At 40.1% G+C, this 16,050-nt stretch overlaps 1 long non-coding RNA gene across 1 annotated transcript in view; it reads left to right on the forward strand.

The window, feature by feature from the left end:
* The window catches only part of Gm32210, a 53,443-nt gene that overhangs the window by 6,345 nt on the left and 31,048 nt on the right, over positions 1-16,050 (forward strand). The window lies entirely within an intron of this gene.

Below are 16,050 nucleotides of genomic sequence, written 5' to 3' on the forward strand. Positions count from 1 at the left end.
ACCCCATAGCAGCACTTGGTGAAGACCAGAGTGCTGCAGTGGGGTCACCATTCCCTCTCACAACCTCTCTGGTATCTTCGTGCAAGCTGCCTTGTAGACGCTACAGCCTAAATCATCTAAAAAGCAATCCCAACAAATCAATCCTTGATCAAAAGACATCAGGACCCTTTATGCTCATTCTGTAGGCTAAGCCAGAATCTATTCATCCCCTACTCAAATGTACTCAGTGATGATCAAAACAAGGGAGCCTTGAGCATAAAAAGCCACATGTTTTAATGATCCATTCATAAAAAAAAACCCTCTCATGTTCTAGTGATCTATTCACAAAGGGAAATTACTACCAAGTACTTCCTCCCATCCCCCTCTTTTTCTTCAAGGAAAGGCTAGCTGTGAGGATCCAAGAGAAGTGACAGTACTGTCTTCTTTTCCCCTTGATCCCAGGTTAGGTTCTTCCTCTGCCTTCCCTTTCTGTACTGACTGCACCCTCTGTTATAACTTTGCTTGAATGTCTTTGGTGTGTCCTCATCAGAGCCCTAACTATAGCAACAAATGCCTTATATTTCTCATACTTTAGTACCCACTAAACAAACAATTTCTTGATGTTTTACTGTTTTAATATAGCCTAATAAATAGAGAATAAACACAACTATACACATCTATACTATATAAATGTTTGGCTTGTGTGATACACAGTATTCCAAGTGCCTAAAACCCATGAGATAAATAAAAGGAAAACATTTGCAATAAAAAAAGCAGAAAGAATCTTGAATTTGGACAGGAAGTGGTTAAGACTGCCCATCTGGTGTATCAACCAGATCCTGATACCTGGGCTGCCAGCTTGATGCTCATAGGGGTTGATCAGACTTTCTTGTATCTAGAGGCTGAGCAGCATATACTACAGTATCTACCGTAAGAGACTGCAGAATCATAAGAATGAAGTTACTAAATGTCATGAAGTAATTCTAAGGGTGGCCATCTTTATTTTATTTAATTTCTGACCTAAATTGCTTATGTACTAGTTGTGTTACAATGTTATGACCCTGTCCAATATGATGATGATTCAAAGCTGTGGAATTATGACCAGACTACTCCATGGGAAATGTTGCCCATCGTGAGTCTTATCCCTTAGGTCATTTGTTTAGCCAATCTCCTTGAAGTCCTGAGCTAGTGTGGAAAAAAAAATGTCTGAATGATCTATGCCAGACTGATCTAAGTTTCTGGAGAACATCGACCTCTCTGAATTTCGAAGTCAAGTAACACTGATGGCATTTTCCAAACATGGACTTGGCCTCAGAAGACTGGAGAGTGTCAAAGTGGGAAAACTTCAATAAAATCATCTCTCTGCTGCCATTTCATGAGCAACTCTCATTTTCCTTTAGAAAAGTCATTCCTCAGACCAGTAAAAGCTGCTGGCAGATGTAGGTTGTATTAAACAGATGGTTGGTCTGCAGCTAAAGCTGGACCCTGGCTGAGCTTGTTGCACCATGGCTTCTTGTGGAGGATGGACAGGTAGCTAACAAGTGTAGAACACTTCTAGGCGTCAGTTGAGGATGAGAGAACATTGCATGCACCTTCACATGAGATGTTCAAAAGAAGGGAAGAGACTCCAAGCTAAGGATTATTAACAAACTACTGAAAGAAGGACTTGAACATCTGTTGGTTGTGGGATAGAATCCTTTTCACATAAATCCTGGAGAGGTGAACTCTGCTCCTGTCAAGTTGAGTTCACACAGTGTGGAATAATGCCATGTCTACACACACAGGCTAATAGAGTCAGCTAATATTTTAAGGTATATTAGAAGAACAAGAATTAAGATTTGTATTATTTATGTACATACATGAAGAAGCTAGTTGTAAAGATGGATTTTCTTGTTTACGTATTTGACCAAATGTTCAAAATGGGATGTCACAGTGCAAATAGATCGTCCTCAGCAATAAACAAAAGCATTGTATGATCATTAGGGTCATATTTGAACACTTCAGGATCACAGGTTTCTTCTCTCCATGTTTTTTTTTTCTCTTAATCATGATATTTTTCTCTGGGATGACATGTTCCTAAGCCATTATAAAAATTCTTTCTTGTTCCACTGTATATTATAAATGTTCATATATGTATATGTATACACATATATATGTCATAAATGATAATAACTTTACATAAGCAGAGACCATCTTAACAGACAGACATTTGGTACTTGCTCTACCAGCTGGTGACTGGTATTTACACATTATTTTAAACAACTCTTATTTGGCTTCATCTCCTAATGTCCACTTTGGGCAAAGTAGAAAACTTTTAGCATTGAAAAGACTCTTGTAGAGAATTATTCTATAAGTGGTTTCAAAACAAGCCACCTGAAAATTTGTCACATCCCATTCATAGACATGTTTGGAAACAATGTCCCTACTAACATTGGCTGTGTAGAATAAAACAGCACCAGGTTTTGTAATGTCAATCTGCAGATGGTGAAAAAAATGAAATTTAAAACTTTAAAAACTGAATGGACAAAGATCAGTTCATAGTGTGTCCTAGGATTATACAGTGGACAAAGGAAAGCTTCAGTATGAATTGTGAACTTCCTTTTTCACCAGATAATTCATTACCAAGTCATTGACCTGTCATGGTCGATCAATTCATAACAGTGTCCATTTCCGCCATTGCATTTCTAATCTCCCATCTATCCTCTAAGTAGCTTTTTTGGTTGGTTATATATGAGAGAAATGAAGTGTTGAGGAAGAAACTACCTAGTATTTCTTCTGGGACAATTTAGAACATAGTTTGGAAACCCAAAGGGAAATATATATATACCAAATAGCACTCTTTGCTGCATTACACTTTAATGCATAATTTTATACTATTTCTTGTGTCTAAATATAATGCTAATTTTTTTTGGTAAATTCTACCATTGACTGAGGCTTTCTGGCAAGGGATATAGTTCAGTGATTAAGAGCATGTATTGTTCTTGCAGGAGACCCACATTTGGTCCTTAGCACCCATGTCATGGCTCACAATCTTCTGTAACTCCAATTCAAGAGAATTCAATGCTCTCTTCTGAACTCTAAGGCACCAGGCATACATGTGGTGCACAGATACACATTGCAGACAAAACATTCATAAATATAAAATAAATACATTTGTTTTAAAATAAGTTATTTTAAATGATACTAGTAGTTAAGTATTGGTTGTTCCTTAGATCAATAACAATTGATAAGTCTAATATTATAAACAAACAAGATGATGGCTTTGGTTATATTGACAAAAGGGGGAGGGAGAAGAATAATGTCTACACTGATAACAGCTGGTTTTGGCTACAGAAACTCAAAACATAGTTGTTGATGACTACATTCTTTAGTCAACATGCTAGCACCAAGACAAGGGGTTGAGACAGCACTCTGATAAAGAAGTGACATGAAAATCCTTAAGGGAACAGTGAAGATGTTTTTCAGAACTAGAAGGCTGCTAAAGATAACTGCGCTGCGAAGCGTCTTCTAGATGCTTCAAAATATAAAGGCAGTGCTACAAGGAAGCATGGGAGGCTTTTTGGAGAGGAAATATAAAACTAGGTACTATTCTTTGCAACAACAAAATGGTTTTACAGAGGCCACAGAGGCAATGAATTAAGATCATTAGGAGTGAAAAAATTATGCATCTATGCCAACATTAAAAAAGAAAAGAAAAGCCCAGTGTCTGTTTAGATGAGAGTCTAGGATCCACATTTCCAAGATTTAACAAACTGAGAAAAGTTGTTATGTATTTTGAATGATGGATGCCAAGATTTCTGCAGCACATTCATACCTTTTTGCTTGACACATGTCACATAGACAACCTTTCTATCCTTTAAGACCTCTTCCAGTAGATCTACTCTTATATGACATAGAGATGAAATACACACACACACACACACACACACACAGAGAGAGAGAGAGAGAGAGAGAGAGAGAGAGAGAGAGAGAGAGAGAGACTCCCTGTGGTAATCCAGATGCTGGCAAACGCTCTGCTCACCAACATGTGGTGAATAATGGGATTTCAAATTACCTTAGCAGGAGAGCACTTTCATGAGATTATGCTCACTAATAGTAGCACATAAATAAAATATTTCATTACAGAGAGTTGATTGAAGATATTGGAAATAAGACTATAGTCTGGGTGTTTGTATATCTACCATCTACTGACTAATAGGAAAAAATAGTCCTTCTTTTAGTAGAAATAGATAGCTAACTCACTTGCATCACTCACATTAAATGAAGTAACATCACGGAGAGGATGGAAGAGCCACGTTAATGCTGGGAACCACCCATCATGCTCCTTTAAGGATATGAACCTAGGAATTTTTCTGATGCAATCAACTGCTTTTAATTTGCTACTCTGTGATGAATTCAGCAGAACTATAAATTAGTGGATTATTTTAGAAGATGGAATGTGTTTACCTTGTCTTTATAACCTCGATTTTGTAAAACCAGGAGAGGTTTCATAGACAAATAATGTCTGGGGTGCACACATGAGCAAGAACTGAGTGTTCTTTACTCATTGCTTATAAGGGGTCATAATTTCTATCCTTCCCCACCATTGTGTGTGTGTTTGTTTGTGCGCACATACATTTAGGTAGGTCTAAGACCATGGAAATTTGTCATCTCTTTAGGTATTATAGGTAGGTAGCTAAATTATAGGTAGGTAGAAAACAAATGATAATTCAGAAATAGAGGAAAGCCTGCTATTGGTGATTAAAATGTGATCATTTATTTTATACATGCATAAGAATATAATTAATAATTTGCATATACACATAATATAAATTTGTTTATATTTGGGAAGTGTTTTTTAAGATAGGGAGGGGAATGTTGCATCATACAAGATTAGATAAGAAAGTTAAAGACACAGGGGAGAATGTATTAATCAGAACCAATGTTGAAAGCGTTGGCTAGTGTCTTAGTCAGGGTTTCTATTCCTGCACAGAACATCATGACCAAGAAGCAAGTTGGGAAGGAAAGGGTTTATTCAGCTTACAGTTTCATACTGCTGTTCCTCACCAAAGGAAGTCAGGACTGGAACTCAAGCAGGTCAAGACACAGGAGCTGATGCAGAAGCCATGAGAGATGTTACTTACTGGCTTGCTTCCCCTGGCTTGCTCAGCTTGCTTTCTTATATAACCCAAGACTATCAGCCCAGGGATGGTACCACTCACAATGGGCCCTCCTCTCAATCACTAATTAAGAAAATGCCTTACAGCTGGATCTAATGAAGGCATTTCTAAAGAGAGGCTCATTTCTCTGTAATAACTTCAGCTTGTGACAAGTTGACATACAAAGCCAGTCAGCACAGCTAGTTAGTAGGATATGGGATATAAAGGAGAAATTACAGCCCAGATGAACTTTAGTGTTCACTCTGAGGCTTAGCATTGCCTCCGCAGTGATTCAGCGAAGGAAAGTCTTCTCCCCCTGCTGAAGGTGGGCTTCTGTGATCTCTTCCTTTCTTACATCTTCTGAGCCAGCAATCCTTCCTCAAGAGAGAAAACACTTTCCTTGCTGTTAATTCTTCTGGAAAGTCCTCCTTGGCCCAACTCATCCACCTCAATATGATCACTTTAAAAACTTAAAGGCTGGAGTTGTCCTCTCACCATGAAACTGGGAATGATTTTTTCAAGCTAAATAATAATAATAATAATAATAAAATGGGTTCAGTTGCCCTGGAGAAGCTAATAAGACACTTAGAAGAGGAATTCTGCTTAATAGTCCCAGAGGAAACTGTGTTTACCTGGGTACCCCAAGGAGCCGGAAAGGGAGGTTTGTCTTACAACTCAGAGGATGGAGTGTTGTGGGAATAAATGGAATGGGAGGGCTGGGAGAAACAGAGAGCACAGAATGTAGCCTTTCACAGTCTGGACATTCAGACTAAAAGCATCAAATTTTGGGTCATTGGTTCAGCTTTTGTTCATGACCTTAGAAGCAGGCCAATCTGAATTCATGAAACAAGACACTCGTGGCTCTCTTTGCAACAGATTTCCTTTCATTCTTCCCACTCAGCTGCCCTAGAGGTGCTAGACAGCTGCCATTTCTAAACACAGCCCTGATCCGCTGCTTACTTTGATAGTGGGAAGTGAAAAGTGAGAAATCTCTCTGGGCTCTTATTCACTTAAACTAGTGGGACCACTAAAGGCAAGAGAAACTCCATCCCCACTCCACTCCTCAGCCCTATGGTTGAGGAGTAAAACAGAAAGGAAGTCACACTAATTCACAATCATCCAAAGCTTGAGGTAGACCAGAAGTCTCACGATTTTCATAGGAGATTGTAAAGTAGTAACAACAACGATTATTTGCTAAACATGAAATCCAAGAGCCCATTCAGTTCACACCAAGGGAGTACAAGGAAGATTCACACTGGTCTTTTCCTGTATAACCCAGACTGGAAATTCTGAAAACATCTCTGTGAAAGTTCATTCAGGGAATGCTTTAGAAGAACTGTAGTCTCAAAAAGAAAGGAAACACATCATCTTTCATTAAAATATTGTCAAAAAACTAGCAGAACATTGACTATGAAGAGATGCCAACAGACTTGAGAATTACAGTGTCTGGGGTTTGCTTCAGAGCATGCAGACATTTGTGCCCAGGGAGGCAGCATATATATATAGTTTATGTCTCTCAGCAAATATCTTGGCACTGAATTGCATCACAGCTGAAGATAAGCCTAAAGTAGATGATGCTGGGTTGGAAAAACTTCTAACAATGTACCAAACGTTTCTGGACTCCAGCTCCTTCTTAAGAGGACCAGGAAAGGGTTTAACACTTAGGTCACTTCCACTTAACAGCATAGTATACTGAAGTTGACTAGATTGCCTATGAAATGCATGTTTCAGCTTTATATGCCAAGCGTCTCATGCCCCAACTCATCCAGCAGTTCTAGTCAACAGGGCATCCTATATCATGATGCCTTCCTAGCACATGATTGTGTAAAACACAATAGTGGTGCACAGGTTCCAAGCAAACGCAGCTGAGTCTAATGATGCAAATTGCTCAGCTTTACTTCTCTAAAACGTGAACTGAAAATAACAATAGAACCCATCAGATAGGGTCATGTCAGGGACTGAGAGGGTAATAAATTGCAGGTGTTTGTATTTTTACCTGGAAGATGGTAATTAGTGAAAGAATTTTGATGGTTATTAACACTATGCAGATCAAAGACTGTATGATTGGAATTACTGTGAAGTGAGAATACATACTGTTGGAGATTGGGGCTAATTCTTTGAATCTGTGTGTCCAGATGATGAAGGTCCTTGCACTTAATTGTTTTTGATCTGTCAATAAAGATGCCAGCCCCTAATAGTTGGGCATGGGGTGGGACACTTAAGCGTTGCGCAAGTAGGACACAGAATTGTCAGGATGAGGAAGGAGATGCAGTAGCTATCTGCAGGAGATAAAGTTAACCAGCCATGTGAGTTTTTGCATAAGTGGCCACTGGCCACTTCCCTGATTGGGCCTGAGTAACGGGAAGGTTTAGGAGTGCCGAGACTTTAAAGTAGCCAAGGCATTTTAAAATTAACGGGCGTGTGTGTGTGTGTGTGTGTGTGTGTATGTGTGTGTGTGTGAGATACATGTGTGAAGGTGTGCATAACTGCAGTGTTTCACACATCCAAAATAGGGCAAAAATGGGTCAGAATTGATGTTTTCTAGAATTGGCTTCAATGATATCAGAAAACACACACATACACACACACACACCAAAGGTTGATTATACATGACCTAAAAATACAGCTGCATCATATAGTAAGAACAGTAATATTCTTCACCTGTCAAATAATTAAGACTGCAAAATCTCAGATACTTCCACATTCTTGAATTTTGCTTTGGTTAAATTGGAACTCAATAGTATAAGAGAGTGAATATATCTTTTCTCCTAAAGAGAAAATGAAAAATTTAGTAAAAGTAAAGAAGTCAAGGGCTGGAGCTATGGCTCAGTGGGTCTTCTAGATGACCCAGGTTCACACTCCCTGCACCCATATGACAGCTCACAACATTCTGTAACTCCAATTCCACAGAATCTGACGCCCTCTTCTGGCCTCCAAAGACACAAATGTACATAGTCATACAAACAGGCAAATGATCCATACATATAAAAAAATCAGTAGGCAGCAGCCTGGAAGAAAGACACCCATGCCCCTGCCTCTGGCACCATGATGATGAACAACTATGTGATGAAGGGATGAGACAGATGGAGTACACAGTGAAGAGATGGGAGAGAAAATGAAGCTGGGAGGTCCATACACTGTGGAGAAAGGGGGAACTAGAGACAGAGTGGTAGTGAGAGACAGGCAGATGTGAGGAGACCATGGTAAGGTCCTGGCCCTGGCTATAACCAAAATGCCATATCTGGGTCCATGATGGAGCAGGGATCTGTATCCATGTCTCTGGCTTGGGTTACCACCAAAGACCAAATTGATGTCCCTGGTCTGCACTGCTATCAAAACTATGTAGGTATCTGAAAGCAGTGCTGATTTGAGTGGCCTTTGCTACTACTTGAGGCCTTGGGGATATCCAGGCCCATGCTGCTGCTGTGGGCCATGTCTAAGTCCATGGTCCTATGGTAGCTGAGTTCTGTTTTGATCTCTAAGGGACCAAGTTACCAGCAAAGGCCATGCAAGATGTCCCCAGTCTGAACTGACAGCTAAGGTACTGTTAAGCTAGGCCTGCCCTTTGTTGGACACCATACTTGGGAGGGCTGGTTCTGTGCCTCACCAAGGCAACACATTAGAGCTGACCCTGACATCATAGAAGCCAATGAGCTGACCCTAAGGGCATGATTATGGGAGAGCTGTCCCTGCCTCTAGTCTGCTGTGGGGTGGCATGGGCCAGGGAGAGATGCCTTCCCAGCTTTGATGCCTGTTGCAGGTAGGGAAGCTGGCCCAAGGTCACAGTAGTGGGAAAGCTAGCCCTACTCCTCCCAGGCTGAAGCACACAGGAGAGCAGGCCTCTGCACTTTGCCTGGGAAGCACAGTAGAGCTAACCCTGGTAGTGGTAGTGGGACTTAGCTGGCCCAAGGACATGAGAGCAGGAGAACTGACCCTTCCCCTCGTCAGCTGCAGGACTGGGTGGGCTAGTAGGATAGCAAAAACTATTCTCAACAATAAAAGAACTTCTGGTGGAATCACCATCCCTGACCTCAAGTTGTACTACAGAGCAATTGGTGCTGCATGGTGCTGGTACAATGACAGACAGGTAGATCAATGGAATAGAATTGAAGACCCAGAAATGAACCCACACACTTGATCTTTGACAAAGGAACTAAAACCATGCAGTGGAAAAATACCAGCATTTTCAACAAATGGTACTGGCTCAACTGGCAGTTAGCATGTAGAAGAATGCGAATAAATCCATTCTTATCTCCTTGTACAAAGCTCAAGTCCAAGTGGATCAAGGAATTCCACATAAAACCAAAGACACTGAAACTTACATAGGAGAAAGTGGGGAAGAGCCTCAAACATATGAGCACAGGGGAAATATTCCTAAACAGAATACCAATGGCTTGTACTGTAAAATCAAGAATTGACAAATGGGACCTCATAAAATTGCAAAGCTTCTGAAAGGCAAAAGACACTGTTAATAAGACAAAAAGGCAGCCAACAGATTGGGAAAAAAATCTTTAACAATCCTAAATCTGATAGAAGGCTAATATCCAATATATACAAAGAGCTCAAGAAGTTAGACACCAGAGCTAGTCAGAATAGTGCTGGAGCACTCACCCTGGCCATACAGACAATATAGCTGGCAGGCTGACCAACTCAACTACCTCCCAGGCCTGGATCAAAGGCCTTTGAGTTGGCCCACCCCATCATCCACCCCATCTATGATCTGCTGCAGCATGTGAAAGAGCAAATCCTATATATCCAAAGCTGTAGGATCTTCATGACACAGGGCAACAATATGATATTAGAGAGGAGTTCCAGTGGGGATCCAGTATGATAATATAGAGAAGCCAGAGGCCTCAAACCAGAGCAATGATACATTGCAATGAACATTTACAAGTTAAGATGCAGGGGCAAAAGGGTGTACTGTGAGACATACAGTGATACACTATAGCTTTCATGACAAGAGTTTTTTTTTTAACTCTATCTTATTTTGTTTTCTTTTGGGGGAAGATTGCAAGGATGGATGGACAGGGATATGGGTGGGATTGAGATGCATGATATGAAATTCCTAAAGAACCAATAAAAAGATAAAAATAAATAAATAAACAAATAAATAAGCAAGTAACAATTCAAAAAGAAAACAGGCACTACAAAACAACTTAGTTGCATTATAATAATCTACAGATTATTTATCATAAGGTGTATCATTTTATATGATGGTTACCCAATAAATTATGTTATTTGATGATCAATGGAAGTCAAAATAGTATTAAATGCTTGGTTCAGAAAAGTCAACTGAACTCACTTGGCATGTGCATCACACACACACACACACACACACACACACACACACACACACTACTAAACTGATTACCAGTGCAAACTCATGGTGTTTTGAGAAAATTATGTACAAAAGGACTCATTGCTCAAGAATCACAAAGCCCTCTGTGATCCTAGAAGAAACAGCCTACTGATGGCCCAGGATAGTGAATGGTAGCAGCTTTGACCGTTAACCAATATCAAATAACAGAGAAGTTCTACTCCTATTCCTCTGTAAGAGTCGGTAGCACCATCATGTAATGTAATATCCTCAGGGACACACATAGAATGGAGATAGCTGCCTCAGAAGGTGCCCGTAGGTTGCTGAAGAGCCTGAGGGATGATTTTAAACAAAGCATCATAATGTTCATTGAAGACTCTTATGATCCAAGGGCCCTAAGAAATCTCTGTTAAAATTTGGGACCTTCAAAGTCTGGAAACGTCATGCCAGGAAGGTTTTAGACAATCTTCATCACAAGATAGAAGCTGGTAAAAAAGTAATCTGAAAAATGCTACTGCCAAGTCTCTGTTTTTCCTCTCTTAATACACGTGGAAAGAACATATTGCTATGTTTAACAAAGTCACTTGGCAGATGTGCCAATCAGTAACCATGGAATAGCCTGACTGTTAATGATAACAAAATGTTATTCTCCTCTATCAAAAGAAATGCTCCAAGAGATGGTCCTACAATCTTCCCCTATTTCTCATTCCTTTCCAAGGTATCTATCCAGCAATGGTGAGTCACCCCCATCCCCATCAATTCTTGCCATTGGCAGTGGTGACACTGGCAGTAATAGGCAGATGCAGTATATTTTTCCCTAGGGGAAAAACTGTTAGACTACATTTTACCAAAGGTGTTTTTTAAAATCTTGACATCATTGGACAGGATTGTTAAGCATCTTCCCAAGCAAGTATCATCATACATTTCTACAAGAGCATCTACCCTTTTTTTGAAAATACTGAGAAAGGCATGCAAGGAGAATGCATGTGCTCTTACTAATACAACTAACTGCATTTCTACCATATTGGATGTTGCACCTGCAATAAGCCAAGGAAAACTTGGGTATTGTATTTGACAGTTGAAAAATATCCAAAGTCTAGCTTGTTGGCTTGCATATTGTTCCTTATATAGAGACAGTCCACAGATTGTGTGAACTCAGCCTTCATTTGAGGAAATAAGCTTAGGTCCCAGGATTAACCCATGACTTACATAGAGGAAGAATCAATGAGTGAGACTGAAATCATACCATCTGTTGTCTAGAATGGATTTCCCAAAAGCATAGGGTGTGAAGGAAGAACCAGAAATTAAGATGCCAGGCAAAGGAATAATTAGTTAATTCTGACCCCTCTGTCCCAGTTCTCATCATATCAGAGAAATGATAATAATAATAATGAGATAAAAAATGAAATTATGAAATAGAAAAATGTACCTACAAGACTTCTGGAATAAGCTGAAAATATCAGAACTATTTTTCCACTATGTTGTTAATACTACTTACATATATAGAGAGACATAATTTAGTAGCCTTATAATATGGTATGAAGACTGAGTTATGTGCCTTGTGTTTCACTACCTGGTGTGCATTAAACTTGTAAATAATCAGGATTATTGATAATTTCCAAACTTCAAGTATGACCTGTCATAGACCACTTTCATAGACAATTTCCCCAAATGCTCATCCCTTTGGTACAATGTGCAATGTATGTGCAATATGTAATATCACTTTTCATAAGGTGTTAAGAAAGTAATTGTTCTTAATAAACCTGAAGGCTTTCTCAACAGATTTTCCCCAGAAGTAATCTAGAAACATATGAAAATATCTTGAGAAATTTATTATTACTCTGGGATAATTCTGCCTTTCTCTCAGTTCCAGAGGCTGCAGATACAATGGTACCACACTGCAATATGCTTAGCCAGCAAGGATACTGTTGATGCACACATACTAAAAACATGAATTACTGATATTAGGGAGAATAGAGTTCATTTGATTAAACAAGGAGATAAAGTTTAGGGTCTTATAGTTGCCAAAGTAAGAGGATGAAAAGAAAATGTACTTTATAAAGGAATGCCTTAACACTAAACACAGAAATGTTTGTATTCTTGCCAATCATTTTTTTTAAAATAATTGTTTAGCCTGATGTAGATGAACTGAAAGGTTGGTTGACATTAGTCGTGCAATCCCATGTGGGCAATGAAGGGTCTATATCATAAAAACTTATAGAAACAGGTAGTTACAAGGTACTACCTTCATTGACAGCATCTAACATGAGGAGATAGGTCATTAAGTAGGTGGATCACCACAAAAAAAGTCACATACAGTATATTCCTTTTAAAATAATCATTTGGGACATGGCATAAGTTACAAGGTACTGCCTTCATTGACAGCATCTAACATGGGGAGATAGATCATTAGGTAGGTGGATCACCACAAAAGTCACATCCAGTATATTCCTTTTAAAATAATCATTTGGGACATGGCATAAATAGCTTCCATTCTTCTCATGGTACAGAACGTGCATTGTTCGCTAGATGAAATAAAGATGGGGTGCTTATTGAAAACACGTGAATCTTTTACAATGTGGTTAGAGTAACATATGGTTTCAATAACCAAGTAGTATTTGTTTAACATATAGTGACTTTATTATTAAATGTGGTATGATTATTTAATTTAAATGTCAAATATTGAAATCAAGCCGGTTAAAGATTAATAGTTAATGCCAACTTAATGTTAGATATTCACAAAATACTTTTTTTAAACGTGGAATTAGTACTTAACTAGTTTAATCCTGGAAGTTTTCTTCTAATTTACCTTATTACTCCCAATTACCTTGTGCACACAGCACTGTCCTTCTTTTGGTCTTTACCTTCTTACTACACATGAGGAACAGGAGGCCAAGAAACAGCAGATAACAAATTACAAATATCAGTACGTTTCTAAATCTAACCTTAGGTTTTTGTAAACATCATTCTATTTTTATCATGGCAGGATTACTTAGTGCCTGGAGATCAGTGGTCCATTATTTCCAAAACTAGGGAACAGACATTTTTTGTGCCTGTTTTCAAGATTAGAGTAAGGCCAGTAGGGATAACCACTTCCTCCCTTATCTGCATGCTCTAAACCCGAAGTACCCAGAAGGAAAGAATTCGAACACAATCGCTCTTTGCCAGGTGGAAGCCAGGACATGAATTCTTTCCCCGCTGCAGTTCTGATGGCTCCTCCTCTAGATCTTCATGACTTCTGTAGGGCGATCAGAGCTGAGCCCACCTATCCTACAGAAAAACTATGACTGCCAAGCTCTGTAAACTCCAGAGAAGGCAGCAAATTCATCTCAGGAAGAAGCATGAGTTTCCACTAATACTGAGTCCAGGATCGAGCTGGGAAGCTTGAAACTGATTTCTGAGCAGATCTTGCCACAGTTGGGCCTTTAAGGCCCCCGAAAATGAAGCATGAGAGACAGTTTAGATAATCGCTCATAGTCCCTTCACCAGTAAACGGGAGAATCAGGGCTAGGATACAGTTTAAACCTATGTAGCCTGGCTCAAATGTCAAAACTACAACACACTGAATGGACCAGGCAGGTTGATGGATAAGTTCAAGTTGTTGACAGGTTGACTCTTCTGAGGATCATAGAGCAGTATTAGAATTGAATAAATGGCCTGAGGGCCAGTGGGAAATATCCACCCTGAGACTAGGAATATTGAAAGGACCAACAATTGCTTTTCACACCAAGCCACACTTCTACAGTATTGGCAATGGTCTCAAAACACCAGCAGGAGCGAAGGGCAAGAACTACCACTTATTCTGGCAAATTTAGGAGACAATTTTCAGAAAACAATAAGAAAATATACGGTTTATTGCAAATTCAAATTTCTTTGTGCCACATTTTTGCTGGAGAATGTCTTTACTTCTTTTCTTCCAATTGATAACCTATGTTATAAATGTTAAAGACTTCATTCAAATGCTAAACAACAGGCTAACTGATCTCACCAATTAGGACGTAATTTTGTTTCTAATGTACTGTGAAAGAAGGTAGCAGTTAACTAAAAAGCATACCTTCTTCAGGAAGAGATGGAGACTTGGGATAGGCAAGGCACCCAAGAATCAGTGGTGGTGTCCTTAGTTGTGACTCATAGCTTTGGGGATACAGAACTTGGGGAGGCTGCCTCCTGTGGCCAGGCAGGAACACTGGTGAAGCAATAGCAATACCAACCCACCCCCAAAACTTTCAACCCAAAACATATCCCGTCTAAAAGAAATTCAGGGTTGGTGATGGAGCAGAGACTGAGGGAATGGCCAACCAATAACCAGCCCAACTTGAGACCCATTCCACGGACAAGCGCCAATCCCTGACACTACTAATGATACTCTGTTATGCATGCAGACAGGAGGCTAGCATGGCTGTCCTCTGAGAAGTTCCACTCACTAGCTGACTCAGACAGATGCAGAGACCCACAGTCAAACAGTGTGTGGAGCTTGGGGACTCTTATGGAAGGATAGGAGGAAGGATTTCAGCCCCTAAGGGGAAAATAAAGGAACTCCACAGGAAAACCAACAGAGTCAACTAACTTGGACCCTTGGAGTTCTCAGAGACTGAACCACTAAACAAAGTACACACACAGGCTGGACATAAGCCTCCTTGCACATATGTAGCAGATGTGCAGCTTGGTCTTCATTTGTGTCCTAAACAACTGGAATGGGCGCTATCCCAAAAGCTGTTGCCCTTACATGGGATATGTTCTACTAGCTGGGCTGCCTTGTCTGGCCTCATTGGGAGAGGTAGTGCCTATCTTCTCAGAGACTTGAAGTGCTGGGGATGGGGGGAATACCCAAGGGCTCCCCACCTGCTTAGAGGGGAAGGGGAGGGGTGATGGAGGAGGTATTGAGGGAAGGGCTAGTGAGCAGGATATAAAGTGAATAAGAAAAAAAAAGAATTCAGCAGACCTACTGAATTCTTTTTTTTGATATTTTTTATTATGTATTTTCCTCAATTACATTTAGAATGCTATCCCAAAAGCCCCCCCATACTCTCCCCCCCCTCACTTCCCTACCCACTCATTCCCATTTTTTTGGCCCTGGCATTCCCCTGTACTGGGGCATATAAAGTTTGCGTGTCCAATGGGCCTCTCTTTCCAGTGATGGCCGACTAGGCCATCTTTTGATACATATGCAGCTAGAGTTAAGAGCTCCGGGGTACTGGTTAGTTCATAATGTTGTTGCACCTACAGGGTTGCAGATCTCTCCAGCTCCTTGGATACTTTCTCTAGCTCCTGCATTGGGGGCCCTGTGCTCCATCCAATAGCTGACTGTGAGCATCCACTTATGTGTTTGCTAGGCCCCAGCTTAGTCTCACAAGAGACAGCTATATCAGGGTCCTTTCAGCCAACGCTTGCTAGTGTATGTAATGGTGTCATCGTTTGGAGGCTAATTATGGGATGGATCCGTGGATATGGCAGTCTCTAGATGGTCCATCCTTTTGTCTCAGCTCCAAACTTTGTCTCTGTAACTACTTCCATGGGTGATTGTTTCCAATTCTAAGAAGGGGCAAAGTGTCCACACTTTGGTCTTCGTTCTTCTTCAGTTTCATGTGTTTTGCAAATTGTGTCTTATATCTCGGG

Source organism: Mus musculus, chromosome 2 (assembly GCF_000001635.26).
Source record: "Mus musculus strain C57BL/6J chromosome 2, GRCm38.p6 C57BL/6J".
In the NCBI taxonomy this organism is placed as follows: Eukaryota; Metazoa; Chordata; class Mammalia; order Rodentia; family Muridae; genus Mus; species Mus musculus.